Consider the following 15,835-nt stretch of genomic DNA (forward strand, 5'->3'; position numbering starts at 1 on the left):
AGGGTGTGAAGATCATAAATGATAGAGGAAAAAACGTCATTTTTAATACCTTTGTAATCACCTCAACAGAAAAGTACTAGGCTGGGATCTTTACTAAGTCATAAATGTGAAGTCATTTTGCAAGGAAATACAATTATATCCTCACCTGTAATTTACATTTTCGAACATTCATATATTGGTATCTACACAATACCTAACTCTCCGGAAAATTTAGGGAAGACTCAATTAAATATTTATTTGAAGAACAAATATTCTAAATTCAGTGATGTAGTAGTGTGTTGCTTCCATTTTCATCAGTTTATCTATGTGAAACAGAATAAATATAAGACACCAAAACACTTTGGTCATTCAGTTTGGACCTCAGGTGTCGTTATTCAATATAGATCAAGCCAGCGTATTCACATGAAGAAGAAAATTATGCAAATATTAAATCAAGATGCAACCTTTTTAATCTGCATTTTAATTTCAATAAAACTAGAGATAACAGGATAGAGATAGCTAAAGATTGTGTTTGCCATTCTAATTTCTTTGAAAGAAATGCCTCTTATTCTGTGATCATGTCCATCCTCCATTTTGTGTGTGAGTTAAAATGGATATGCTGTTAGTTCGGTCTTTTCATATCACTACTTGGTAAATTAAAAGACTGTAGTATTAAGTAGGCATTGCGTATATTATTTTTGTTGAATTTACTTGTTAGTGATGGGAAAAATAAAACAACTATAGCTATAGCACAGGTGCATTAAGGAACTTAACACAATAAAATCAGAAAATAGATAGTAAAGGGGTAATGGCAGAGAAAGTCAAGAAGGGAAAGCATAATTTGAAATGATGACAACTGAGTATATATTTTGTAGCTCTGAAGTTTGTAGGAGTCAGGAGAAACCTGTTTTCTCATTCTCATTGTCACACACTGTGGTAGGCAGGATAATGTTCCCCAAAGATACCCAGGCCCTAATTCTTCGAACCTGAGCACAAGTTACCTTACATGGCAAAAGGGACTTTGCAGTTGTCATTAAGATTAAGGATCTTGAGATGTGGATAGTCTGGATGGGCCCGATCTAATGAGTCCTTAAAAGTAGAGAAACTTTGCCAGCTGCAGAAAATAAAAGCAATGACAGCGTAAGAATTCAAGGCCCTTTTGCTGATTCTGACATGCAGAGGGATACATGCAAGGACTAGAAAGAGGCCTCTAGAAGTTAGAAAAGGCAAACAGATTCTCCCCGAGATTCTTCAGAAGGAATGGAGGCCTGCCAACACCTTCGTTGTAGGACTTCTGACTTCCAGTACCATGAGATAAATAATTTATGTTGTTTTAAGCCACTAAGTTTGTTGTTATTAATTACAGCAACCATAGGAAACTCATACAGACACACAGGTGCAAACTTGTTCATAGAAAAAAAAAAAGGTTTCGGTTTCCCTGGTCCTGAACTCCAAAAGAAAACATTATACCTAGAAGCTTTATAACAGGATAATGATCCCAACTGCAATATTGAAAAAAAAGTTTTGCAGAGGTAGTCTTCATATGGCATTCTTATTTATTTATTAATTTTAATATTTTTACTTTATTATTTTTAGCAATAGCTTTTTAGGAAAAAAACACAGTAAGAAGAGCAAGGGGAACTTTTAGCAATGAATAGTTAACATCCCTAACTTAAAAAAAAAAACAAAACAAGCAAACAAACAAACAAAAGCCCTACATAGTAAAATACCATTCATTTGTTACAATAAAAATAACCAAAAAATAATGGAAACACTGTACTCTCCATAAGGATTATGATTTTGACATCTGAAGGGTGACTTTTTGATGTGAATTCCCTGGAACATCAATTACAAAGAACACGTTTGCAAAATGGCTTCAAAACAAGGCATACCCAGATTTGTATCAGCCAGTGTGCCATTAAGTATATGCGACACTAAGATACAGGAAGTGTTGTAAATATCTCGATCTAAGAGACTAAATTTACAGAACTACAACTTTTCTATTCTTTAAATTTTTAAGTGCAGGCAGCCCTCGCTTTGCACAAGAGTGAGGTGCTGTATAAGTGGCGGTACAAGCTGAAACTATGCAATATGATCATGATAAGCAATGGGAAAAAACACAATTGTTCTATTCCCTCTAAAAATTGTGTGAAAACATTAAAAACTCAATGTCAGTTAGAAGTATTTAGAGGAATAAAAAACAGTAAAACTAATATTTACTTATTACATTATAATTTCACACATTAGAAACATTGAAAATTAGTGCTTTAGTTTTTTGTAAAAAGCTTATCAAGTTAGGCTTTGTGGGCCGTACAGTTTCTGTTGCAATCACTCAGCGGTTATGTTTCATTGTAATGTGAAGCAGCCATACACAGTATGTAACATATGTGGGTGTGTGCCAATAAAACTCTACTTACAAAATACAGGCAGTGGACCTAGACCATATGTGATCTGGTCTAGGCCTCTGACTCTGATAACTTGGAAAGAGCAGACACACAAAGCTACACAGTGTGAGAAGTTACTTTAGGAGTTAATCAAATAAACTTCATTTTGTAGATGAATTAGATGAGGTCCTGAGAGGTTGAATGATTAGCTTAAAGTAACAAACTAGGGGCAAAACCAAGACTCAAACCTGTAGCTCCTGACTCCTAATATATTTTCTTTTTGCTTCACTGTATTGCCTTTACTGTGCTGGGAGTAACAGAATTTATTATTAAATTGTTGAAATATGTAAAAAAAAAAAAAGGGTCATTTGAACAGTGCTTGCTTTCTTCTCATAGTATAAATTACAGTCAGGAGTAAGGAGCGAGCATCTTTTCTATGCTTTAGCAAATTATCACACTCGTTTCTATGTTTTCATCAGCTTTCAACATTTTATCTTTTGCTCTTACAGCAACAGGAAATAGCTCTGAGTTCCTTTTCTGTGAAGTTTTATGTGGGTGTCATTTGCTCTGGGACATTTTTACCCTTTTTATCACAGTCACTTTTCTTATTTATATCAATGAGTTTGCCTTCATGAAGTTTTTCTGGTTGTGTATCTAGAGTCTAGGCAGCTTATCCACAGTCTAGAGTCTACAGCAGCAAGGTCAACATCCCTCGGATCTGTGTCTTCAAGTACATCACTTATGTTTGATTGAACTTTCACTCCCAATAATATCACGTTTTTTTCCTTCACTGAACCTTCATTTTTGTTGGCAAATTTCCAACTTCAGGTACCAATATTTGTACCTTGTCACTTGGTTTTGGCACTGAGAGATAAGAAAGAAACACAGCTACATGCTTTGCTGTCTGTGTGTGAACCGAACAATAGCTGTGCAGGGACCAATCAACAGACTTTGAAAGAAGTGATGCAATCGGTCATTACCAATGATGCTCCTCTGTTGTTTACATACGAGTGATCTGTGGGCTGAAGAGCTATCAGCAAAGTTTGTACTTCATGCAATTGCTTACAGTTAATATACTGTGGTAGTTGATACTTGAATATGCCATTCAAGTACTGGTGCTATTTAGCTAAACCTAAATAACTGAAATCCATGCATATCACAACCAGGCAAAGCAAGGATTGTCTGTATTGGGATCTGAGGACACAAAGAAGCTGAACAATGAAAACTGTCAGTTTTAAAAAGACATGAGGGAGAGGAGAAATGACTTTTTAAAACAACAAATAATAAAGTTTTTAAAAAGACATTAAAGAAAGTAAACTTGTTATTGAACAAATATAGATAAGTCCATTCAAAATGTGATTGCGAAGTACTAGGAAACAGGAGATAATGTAAAAGAAACATTCTTTTCTTGAATATAAGTGACAAAAGGAGATCCTTAAAGAAATCAATACAGCAGGCTACAGAGAAAAGGATTGGGGGAAAATCCAGCCAGCAGATGCACACAGAACATAAAGACAGTTTTATACAGGCAAAACATGCTAGAATTTTTTCCATAAAGCCCTTGAATTATGATAAATGTGAGTGCTGTGTATATATATTTGGAAAACCAACTGTGCCTTCTGCTTTAGTTGCCTTTTTTGCACCAATAATTTCTTAAACAATATTCTATTTCTAGAGCATAACTCTGTCACCGTAGTGTAGCCAAGCTTTTCTTTGACAAATCAAGTACTAAATAATTCATTGGTGCTCTGAGGGGAAAAATATCCACAGCATACTGCTACAGAAAGTTTTCCTTCCTATAAATAGAAGAGCTTAACAGAGATATGCAGAGGCATGTCCTCTGTGTGTACAAGCGCCTTCAAAATGAACCAGGATGGAGTACTTACAGTAGGGAGGAGCTGGACCTACTGGGCAGCTGTCTGTTCATCTTATTATAATATTTTGCCGCCATTGTTCTTTACCTGAGGTTAATGGCATTACACTGGCTTAATTAGCTGGGCATAAAATATATTCTTTCGCTAAAGAAAACTTAATGGTTTTTCTAAGAACCAATAGTAATTCATAGGGCTTATTTTATGTTATTTCCAATCTTTTATTTCAGATAGTTTCCTTTTTTTTATTGAAGTATAGTTGATTTACAATGTTGTGTTAGTTTCAGGTGTACAGCAAAGTGATTCAGTTTTATATATATATATATATAAATATACACACACATGTATATTATATACCTATATATATTATATACATATATATATAATATATTCATTTTCGGATTCTTCTCCCTTATAGGTTATCACAAAATATTGAGTATAGTTCCCTGTGTTGTACAGTAGGTCTTTGTTGGTTATCTATTTTATATATAGTAGTGTGTATATGTTAATTCCAAACTCCTAATTTATCCCTCCCTCCCTTTTCTACTTTGGTAACCGTAAGTTTCTTTTCTATATCTGTGGGTCTATTTCTGTTTTGTAAATAAGTTCATTTATATCATTATTATATATTCTTAAGAGAGATGGGAGACTATAGGATGGTAGGGAGAGAACGCATGTGCATGAACCAAAAAATAATTGTGAGACAGAATGGTTATGATGGCTCTTTCCAAGGATGGAAATATATTAGCTATGGGAATATGCAGTAAAAATATGGATATCATATATAAATCACTGATGAGGACATGAAAAAAGTAAAAACGCTTTTTTAAAAAGATTTATCTTTTCTCAAAATCTGAAGAATGGAGTCAGTAAAATCTGATTTTATTTTAAAAGAAATATCAATGTTTGTTAGACAAATGCATCTATCTTCCTTTCCCATACCAGTTACAAAACAAATTGAAGGAATAATGTAAACACTCATAAGGTATTTATGTTGCATATCTCTAGGGATCTTGGCATGCTTGACAAAATTCATACAATTAATTCTTCCTCTCTCCCTATGAGATGGGAGGCTAGCAGATATTATTAGACAGTAACACAGCTAATGTGCGTATGTGGAAGCAGGGAAGCTGGTGAGTCTTCAGAGGAGCCTGGGCCTGCTGGTTTTCTGCCTTTGGGGGAAGGAGAATGTCTGCAGGGAAACTACTCTCCGAAGCCACCAGTCCCTTCCCCAGCACAGGGAATTCTTTTGCCTCTAGTTCTTCAATCACTAAATTTATTTGAGTAACTCCCTAAACCGAATACAAAGTCTTCAAGTAAGTAAACTTTCTGGCTCTCTTCTACTCACTTTCTCCCACTTCCTAAGAGCAGATTGTCCTGTAGTTTTGAGTCCCTTTCTCTGTAACCAATTTCCAAGCATTAACTGTTACTAAATTGTACATCTCAAGCTCTGTCTCCACAGGCTCAGAAGGAAATCCAGACCCTCTTAATTTTATCTGCACTATTTCTGCAAAGCCACAGCAGTTGTCCCTCTCATGTTGATTCCTTGCAAATGCAAGTCTTTTCGATACTCTATTGAAGAACTCTTTTAAGTTTCTATACATTTGTATTGCTACTCCCTCACCAATGGACCATGGAAATTTGGCTGTTACAAGGAACACCTGCATATACTACGTTGTGTGATACTCCGAATCACCTCTGCCTTGACTTTGGCCTTGAAAGAATGGTGGTGTTAATTATCTTAACAACTGAATCTCTCCGGTAATAATATGTAATCTAGAGCTTACATTACATTTACCACGTGTTTTGCAATGTACTAAGCACTTTACATTCATTACCGTATGAAATATCAATATTTATGAGGACGGTTTTTTTTATTACATGTATTTCCAGCTTAAAGAGACTTTGAGTTCAGATTGTAAATCGTCCACAGTCCCACAAAAGCAAGTGTGGACTAGAACTCAAGCCATGATTCTTTCACTGTGAGTTGTGTGTTCTGAACCACTAAAATTTAATACTACTAAAATTGTGTGCTAAACAATTATTTATTAGATTACTAATAAATAATCTCAAGGGAACAAGAGAGAGAGATTCAAAACTGAGGTGCTGGGATTAGCTGAGTTATATGCCATATTTCTCATAGTTTTTCTTTTTTCATCTTCATGAAAAAGTTATATTTTTACAATGTAACAGAATGGACTTAAGTTTCACAGTTTATGTAGCTGCTTGCATATATTTTTGATAGCCCTATCACATTTCCGACAGATACATTTGCTTCCTACCCCACCTGCATACTCGAGGCCTTGAAATATTAGAAACAGGTTTTACCTCGTTGCAATGTGTATGAGGTGACAGAGGGCACATAATGAATAAGTAGAAAATGTAGGAATATGACCCCATCTTCCTGTCATTTTGAAGAGGACACAATAAGTTCCTAATGCTCTCCTATCAAGAAAAGCACACAATATTTGTGTGGTAGCATTGTTCCAGCGATACATAAGGGGGTATGTGTTGCTTTGCTCTTTTCTTCCAATACTGAAGTTGAAGCTTTAGGTAAAGTATGAGAATGATATTATCATTATGTGAGGAAAAAGAGTATAGTTGATATCAAGGTTTCTCTCACCACTTAAGTCATGAATAGAATATAAGCCAGGTGAATTCTGACTGTGCTCTATAATTTATTTAAATATACTTTCACTCTTCTGGAAGTCTCAGGGGTTTATTTGCAGAATTATTGTTTTGTAATACGTACAGGTAATGCTGGGGTATTAAGAACTCTTCGTTTAGAGCTTTACAGAAGTTTAATTTCATATAACAAGAATATGAGGGATCACAGACCTGCTGGGTCCCAGTTTTCAGGTGTACATTACAATAAATCAAACCAAGGATGGGTAAAGTAGGCTTCAGGGTGTTTGTCAAAATACCCACAGCCATTTTTCAAACACTATGAGATTAACTCAAACAGAAAGATGTTTACCAATTTCCCTTTTGCTCTATCTTTTAAGTCCTTCTGAACTTTACTGAAAAATGAATCTGTGTGTTGCTGGTTCTTTTTGACTTTATTCATCTCAATTTCATTGGTTTATTTATAATTTTAAAGAGCTCAATTTTGTCTGAAAAAATAGCAAGTTATTATATGCCTCAAAACATAATTTTACATATTCAACTACATAATTTTCATGGTGTTTCCTCTTACAAGATTTTTATGTTGCAGGATCCCCTTCTTTTTTAAGGCTAAATAATATTCCATAATATGTATATGCCACATTTTGTGTCCGTTCATCTGCTGATGGACATTTAGGTTGTTTTCACATTTTGACTATTGTAAATAGTGCTGGGATCAACATGGAAATGCTAGTACTTATGTGAGATCCTGATTTCAAAAAAAAGAAAATCCTGCAATATGCCACAACATGGATGAACCTGGAGGACGTTATGCTAAATGAAATAAGCCAGTCACCAAAGGACAAATACTGCATGATTCTACTAATATGAGGAATCTAAAATAATCAAATGCATGGAAGCAAAGAAGAGCATTGCGTTTCCAGGAGCTGAGAGGAGGCGGAAATGAGGAGTTGCTAATTGATGGGTATAAAATTTCAGTTCTGCAGAAGAATTCTAGCAGTCTACTGTACAATGTCATACCTATATATTTTAAAACTGTATTATACACTTACAAATCTGAGAGGTAGGTCTCATGTTAACTGTTCTTATCACAATCAAACATTTTTTAGAAAGATTTTTGTAACACAAGAGCAGGTCAAGTAGGTCAAACTAATCTACTGATTACTAATTAATACTAATTACTAATGAGTAATCATACATGAAAATAAATAATAAGGCATCATTGACACTATAATATAAATTATTTTAAATTTATTCAAATAAAATTTACTGATCAGTTACTATGTGTTCTTTGTAAGACACTAGAAATATGAAGATGAAAAATTAGTCATTGGTTTAAGAAGTTTAAGGCGATACACAAATCACAGTAGATCTTCAAGGGATGAAGTCATCTGTTATGCTTGTGTCAGGGTCAGGGAAAGATAACAGAGTTGTTGACAACTGAGTCTTAAAAGCGAAGAATAGCTTATCAGATGAAAGAGGGATTGGAAAGTAAAGAGATTTCTAGACTCACTAAAAATACTTTTAAAGGGATGAAGACATGAGATGAGTAGGGGTCTTCAAATGATTTAGTATGCTTGGAACAAGTGTAACTGAGACAGTAGGAAATGAGGGTGAGGGAAGCAATAGCCATGACTCCTAAGTGATGAAGCGATGGGAACATGCTAGATCTTAATTTATTACAGCAGGCCAAGGAATTTAATATTTATTCTGTGGTGATACAAAGGCACTGAAAGATTAAAACAGGGGTATATTATATTAAGGTTTTTTGTATCAGTAATAAAATTATAGCAGCAATATGAAGGGTAGATCGATGGCAAAAATGACCAGATCTAGGGGTACCCCTCAACTAACCTTTGCAATGGTCTAGACAAGAGATGATAGAGGCTTGCATGAAAGTAGCAGGAGTCCGGATGGAGGGAAAAAGTAAGAAATCAAAATTATTTAGTAGTATAATTTGAGAGGAATTAATAACCAATTATATATAGCTCATAAAAAAGAGAGAAAGATGAATAATGGCTGAATTAACTGCTTTAGGTTACTGTGTTGATGGCAGGACTCACTGAAAAAGAACATGAAATTTTAGAATGTAAACAGATTCCAGGGAAAATAATGAACTCAATTTTGGAAAATTCATAATCTGTGATTCATAATTTAGAAGTAAAGCAAGTCATCAGAGTTAGATTTATGAGTCATTAGCATTTATGTGGCAACAAAGTTACTGGAATAAATAAGATTGTCAAGTGATCATATAAAAAAAGCAATAGAGAATCAAGGACAAACATGGGTAGGCACTATCATTTTAAAGGACATATAAAAGGGGAAGAATAATGGAATCATGGCCAGAAAAACAGAGACAGAGACAAAGAGAGGAGAATCATGAAAGAAGCATGTTCAAAAATCCAGGAAAAGGTAAAAAAAAAAAAAAAAAATTCCAAGACTTAAGAAAACGAAATAAGAATTCAAAAGTGTCCATTGGTTTTAGCAATTAAGAGATCACAGATCATCGATTTAGCAGCACTGGTGAGGACAGAAACCAGATAAAATGATGGGAGACATATGAGATTTAAACTTGTGGAGAGAGCAAGCATAAAGGTAGTAGAATCTTGTCTATGGAGGGGGAGAGGGAGGCTGACACTAGGAGGAGAAATACAATTTAGACAGTAAGAGTAACTTCATCATGTTCAGCATTTGAGAACTGAGCCAGAAGAAAGGTAATAAATTAAGATGGGGAGACAGAATATGAGAAAAAGTCCAGGAGAAGCTGGAGAGGAATGAAATAGAGTGTAGTTGGAAGGATCAGCCTTGAAGAGGGTGGGGGAGAGAATGAAGATGAAGTTACAGGGCTCTCTTGATGTGTAGAGGCAAGGTGAGAGAGCTCTTGCCTAAAGGCCTCTGTCCTCTGCCAAGGTGTTTCCAGGTTGTCAGCTGAAGGGAGGTGAGGAGGGGACAAGGTCTGATCAGAATGGTTGAGGTTTAGAACCACCACTGAGAGAGAAAGCAGGGAAAATTAATGAAGGAAGCACTGGTGGCCTGACTGAGATTTGCTTTAATGAAAGTATAGTAATATTTGTTCATTCATGTATATATTAACATATTCAACAAATATTGATTGAGCATCTACTATGCCCAGGGATTGTCTGGGTGTTAAGGAATTAGCAATGAATAAAAACAGCAATTTTCAATTGCATGGAATTGGAGGGGTAAATGAGAAACACAGTACATAAGTAAACGATATACTATTACATACTCTGTCATTATTCTCTGGCTTTTTCCTAATTGGGATCACACTTTCTGTCTTTACAGGTTGATGTTAGCTCTAAGTGAGCTAATTTATTGTGAATGCACTTTTTAAAAGGTAAAGGGTTTCAGAAATGATGACCCATGACCCAGATCCTGAAAACAAATGCTGTCATTGATGAGCGGACCATATGGATACAAGAAAAATAATAGAAGAGAAAAAATGCATTTTCACCACAGGGTAAAACATGTACAGTATTAAATTATGAATGTGTTTTAATATCAACAGGGTGTTTCTTGTGTGCACACTAAGCTTTGTATGTGCCTGCAAGAGATATGACTATAGCTCAGCCACTGTGGTACAGGAGGACCAGGGTCTGGTCGGGGATACAGGCGCTTGAACAGATAATTCTAACACAATGCTACGTGTGTTTTGAGAGGGATCCAGAGAAAGTACTATGGAGCCACAGAGGGGTGACTTGTTCTCCCTGGTGTAGCCAGTGAAAGCCTTCTAGCTAACAATACGAAGGCTCCTGCTTGAATAATGAAAGGAGTTTCAAGAGAAGAAGCCAAGAGACAACAGGAACAACAATTCACATACTCTTTTTCCACGATAATATTATGCAAAGATAGGACATTAAAGTGCTCCGTGATAAAACTGACATTTCTTGCAACAGTCTTGGCCCAAAAGAAAATGCAGTTCAGTGGTGAATGTCAGTTTCATCAACATGCCTCAGGCCCCGTGGGTGTTAGTTTCCTACTGGACTACATAAAAGGGAGGGGACCAAATAAAATAGTATGAACGACCATCCATCAAGAGCACAGTTCTCTTAGGAGACAAATTTTGATTGAATTTCCTCAGAAGACTATTCAGGTCTCCATGTTCATCAAAGGATTTCATTTAAGTTACCATTAAAGTAAAATTAAGTTGATATTAACCTTGTCTATTCAAATGACGCCACTGCAAGGTAAACACACCATTCTGACGTGCACGAAAATGAAATGATAAATTGATTCACGTACCACTTGGAATGGATGGAGTCCTTCTAATGAGTGATTACCTTGGTATAACTGTATTGATTGTGTTTGTACATGTCAAATGAGGCTGGCGAGGATGAACTTGAAGAAATCAATCTTGGAAACTGCTAGGATAGCAGCCTCCTGCTTTCACAGGTACTAAATCATGAACTTAAAAAAAAAAAAGAGCCAAAAACCTGCAAAAGTTTGTAATCTCTTCCCCAAACTATTTGACTTAGCAAAGGATCCCTTGTCAACTTTAAAAGACAAATATGAGCTCAAATAATGATTTACGGAGGACAAATAATTACAAGAGTTCATTTGAAGACTCACACTCTTCCAACTTGTGTCCCCTTGATGTTATGAGGGGGAGTTATTTATTTCTATTTCTATTTATTTTCTTATAATTACAAAAGTACATTTGGAGACCCACATTCTTCTGTCCACTCTTCTCCCAGTATAACGAGTTATTTCTACTACACGTGGGTATGCACATACATCCACACACAAACCACATCCACACACAAACATTCATGTGTGATAACGTGTGTTATTCAGTAATAGTCTGCTGTCAGAATAAAGTGTCACCCCCCCACCTGCCCTCTTACAATGCTGGAATTCACATTAAGAGAGTCTGAGGGTCTGGGGAACTCCCATCCACATGAAATAAGTTTGCATGTATTCTGGAGGAAAATTTCCTAAGGACAGGTTTGGAGTGAGGACTGATATCAGAGCAGATACAACAACACAAGGCCTCGATCCTGAATACACTCCACCACTACTGAAGCGTGCCATCCCCTTGGTCTCTGAAGAAAGGCTTATGAAACCTGGGGCTAGAATGCCCAGACAGGAACTTACTGACCCAAATCTCTCCCTTATGCTAGAGAATGATGTTTTCATGTTTCCTTAAAAAGGAAAGACATGCATAATGTCTAGATCATCTGACACAGCAGCCTGGCAGAACAATTCATTTTCAAGCTTGCCTGGTGATTCTTCTTTCCCAGGGTAGTGAAACAATGGGCCAGTTCAGGGACGAGAAGGACTTTACAGCAAAGAGAGAACATCACCTACTGGCATGTCACTTTCATTGCTTTTAACTCATTGCTTTCAGACGCTTCGGAAAAACCCTTATCTCGGGAATCTCTGGTTAAAAAGAGTTCACTCCTTTTATCCTCCTTTACCAGTTATTAATATAACTGTAGCAGTAGTTATAGAAAAATGTAGAGAATAGGATGTATTTATATAATGAATTTGCCAGCGATTCCTGTTTGTCAACATCATGTCATCTGATGCAACATTAGCTTAAAAAGCCAAATCATAGAATAGTCACTCTTCTGTGAACCATCCTTTGAAAAAGCTGACACACAGAGACTTTGTTGGTGGCTACATGGACCACCCGCCTTTAGTGGGCAACGGATGTTAGGGACTGTAATACGAATACAGGGGGTTAGCATATTCATCTCCTTAGCTAAATATCTCAATTCCTACCATGATTTTATAATCATCTCTTTCTCAACCTTTGGCACTGAAACAGATGAAGGTGTGGCTCATCACAGGAGTAGACATTTTTCTCAGGAGTGATACAGAGTCTGAGATACAGGGATTCTGATTCTATAACTTAACACAGGGCTTTTAGCCAAGGATAACTTAAAGGAAAATTACAGGAGATACACCTTCTCCTTACTCTCTCAAATATTATATGTATGAAATACAGCTGAAATGAAATCTGAGAGCTTCCCAAAGGGGAAAATTTAACAAAAAGACATTGCTGTATATGTGAGGACAGAGGGAGGATGAATCTTTCAACACAGTAGAGGATGTCTTGCAACAGTCACCCCTGACTAACTTAGAAAAAAGAAAGAAATAGATGTATATTACTTGGTTTTACCAATTTACAGGCCTACTAATTAATCCTAAATTAATAAATAATATTGCAATGTAAAATAACTGCTTGAACGCTTAGAGGCTTAAAGATTTTTCTCTCCTTTTCCCTTTCACCTTAATGAATATTATAGATACTTTAAAAGATGATAGCTTCCTCAATGAAGCAATGCTCATATGGGCTAGATATCAGGTACATTTTAAAAATCATTTTATCAATAAAATTCAGCCAAACAGCTGAACCAAAGTTTTCCATTTTCAATTTTTGGATGAACAAGGGTGTGAGACTCATTTTTGTTTTTTAGGTAGTAATGTATATAATTAAATTACTGTGACTATGGATTTTTAATTTGGTCCAGCATGTTGGTATACTCAAAATGGGGTTGGTTTATTTTTAAAAGTATAATAGAATGGTAGCTTTAAGAGAACAGTCTGTGTGTCTGAATCTGTACACATTTTGTAAGTGAAATTAGTACTGAAGCCTAACCTTCTCGAAGGCTGCTAGAGAGAACTGATCTGTCTTGGAGGCATTGTTGATTCATCTCTAGGATAAAATCTTGGGCTGGGCAAAAAGAAAATAAAATAAAAATTGAGAACCCACACTGAGCACTAAGGTCAAAGAGCCCTAAGAAGTAGTCACTGTGGCATGAAATGGAGGTTTCACTTTCCTTTCCACTTGGATAAGGATAACAACACCAGCAATATATTCTCATTAAATAATGATATATTATAAAAGTAATTTCCAAATTGTAGAAAATTTGCAAAATGCATAGAAGCATTAAGCAAAAAATGAAAATCACCTGTAATCCATTGCCTATCAGACAGGCAATGTGAACACTATGCATTCTATATCGGCTTCCAGTGTTTCTCTACGCTTAATTTCCAGAAAACTGTAAAAACTATGGAGGGTTATATTCTGCTCATTCACTAAAAGTATTATGGAAGCATTTCCCATACCACTGAAAATTAGATAACTGAATGCTGAATCTCAAAAATAAAGAGAGAGGGAGGTGATTAAGGGCACTGCTTTATTAAGTAGTGAATTTTGTGTGTGTTTGTAGTGCATTTTGTGTGTGTTTGCGTTGTCTGTGTGATGTTTAGGGAAAGTGTCATATTTAAAGCATGCATTGTGTGAATCTTGTATTTCATTTTTAGTAGAATCTCAGAATTAACTCAAAAATAGATTTAGAACCATAGAGGTCAGTCATCTGGACTATAGGATAATCCTTTTGTAAACAGAGGTCCCATAATAATCCATTTCACTATTATAACATACTACATCTAAATTAGAAGTATCGATAGTTACCAAACACTTTTTGGTATTGTTACATCTATAAAGTCCTTTCTGCACATAAGTACATGTAATTTTCCCCACCTGGTCATCCCCACCTCCTTGTTCTGTATTCTCCCATGTCACATTTTTACATATAGAAAATAGCTCTGGATTTTCCTTACATGCTGAAGCTCAAATTGCTTGTCCTAAAAACCAAAATGGACCATTAATATTAATTGCATAGCCACATCTTTTCCAATAATCACATCTATTTCCATGAGTAACTGTAAAACTAACTTTACTGTTAAAAACTTGAATTCCACAACTCAGTGTCATTATAGTTGAATCGGCCATAGGGTCAATGGCTTCCATAGAAAACCCACTGTTTCTATCCTCTTATTTAGTTCTTCTCTAGATCACTTCCTCACTTTTTTCTGCCACCCTTAGTCCTCCTACCTTTTTCATACCTGCTGCCTTTCTCGTTACCTTCATTTTTCATTTATTCCTTTTCTCTTTCCATTTTTTCTTTTTTTGCACCATTAGTCCGTTAACGTAGTTGCACTTTCAAATTTATGGAGGTGCACTGAATGCTTACTCCATCTGCACAGCTGTGTCTTCTTCTGCAACCTAGAGGCAGGCACTTATTTCACCAGAGTTACAGGCAGATGACTCTGACATCATGAATGGCCATATCAGTGCACCAAAGTCTCTATTACAAACTCAACTTCTCTTATCTGGACAGAACAACAGATGAACCGAAAACTCTACCAACCTTGGAGAGCCCTCAATGTGCTAATGTTTGACAGCAATAAAAGCTTTAAATGGTTTGGGGACCATCGGTCCCCGCTTTGTAAAGTATTCATGAAGTGGAATTACGATGACCTGCTACCTTGATATGATTTCCAGTTGCCTCAAGCTCTCTGCACTCAGTTTGACCTCCTTTGCTACCTTTGACATTGATCTATTCCTGAGATTGTAGCTATAGGCTTTGTGTGAACCTGAGATTAAAGATGGAAATAAAAGTCACCATAATGCCGCTGCCTATAAGTTTAGGGGCTGGTATTGCAGTCCTTTGTACTAATCAGGGTGGCCACTGACGAGTCCATTTGGAAAACAAGATCTTCAGGGACTCAAGTTGTGATGAAACTACTGCAGAAGATTGTGGGAGAAGAGGAAGAGACGGAATGGTTGTGACACTAAAGACTGCTCCTGAATTGTAGAAGGAAATCAGAGGGAGATGCTAAAAATGGCCACAAGCACTTTGTATTTGATATTGGCTTCTCCAATACATTCAGCTTGAAACGACCAGATCCATTTTTTTTCCTCCTCCTATGGGACTTGCTAAGATGCCTGCCTGAGTTTCATTTCCATGACTCTTTCCAGTCTATTTGCTTTAGCTTTTTCCTTCTATACCCCAGACACAGTATAGTCTGGCATATTTTTATTTCTCTGTGCTTCATCATAATTTATTACATTCTCCTGTGCCCTCTGTGCTTTTTTTTTTTCACCATGATTAGCAGTTTGCAAAAGGTAGTAAATTTTTCTTGGTTTTTTTTTCTCTTGCT

Source organism: Delphinapterus leucas, chromosome 10 (genome assembly GCF_059928025.1).
Source record: "Delphinapterus leucas isolate spDelLeu-1000000601 "Yukka" chromosome 10, BTC_Dleu_Yukka2, whole genome shotgun sequence".
NCBI classification, from domain to species: domain Eukaryota; kingdom Metazoa; phylum Chordata; class Mammalia; order Artiodactyla; family Monodontidae; genus Delphinapterus; species Delphinapterus leucas.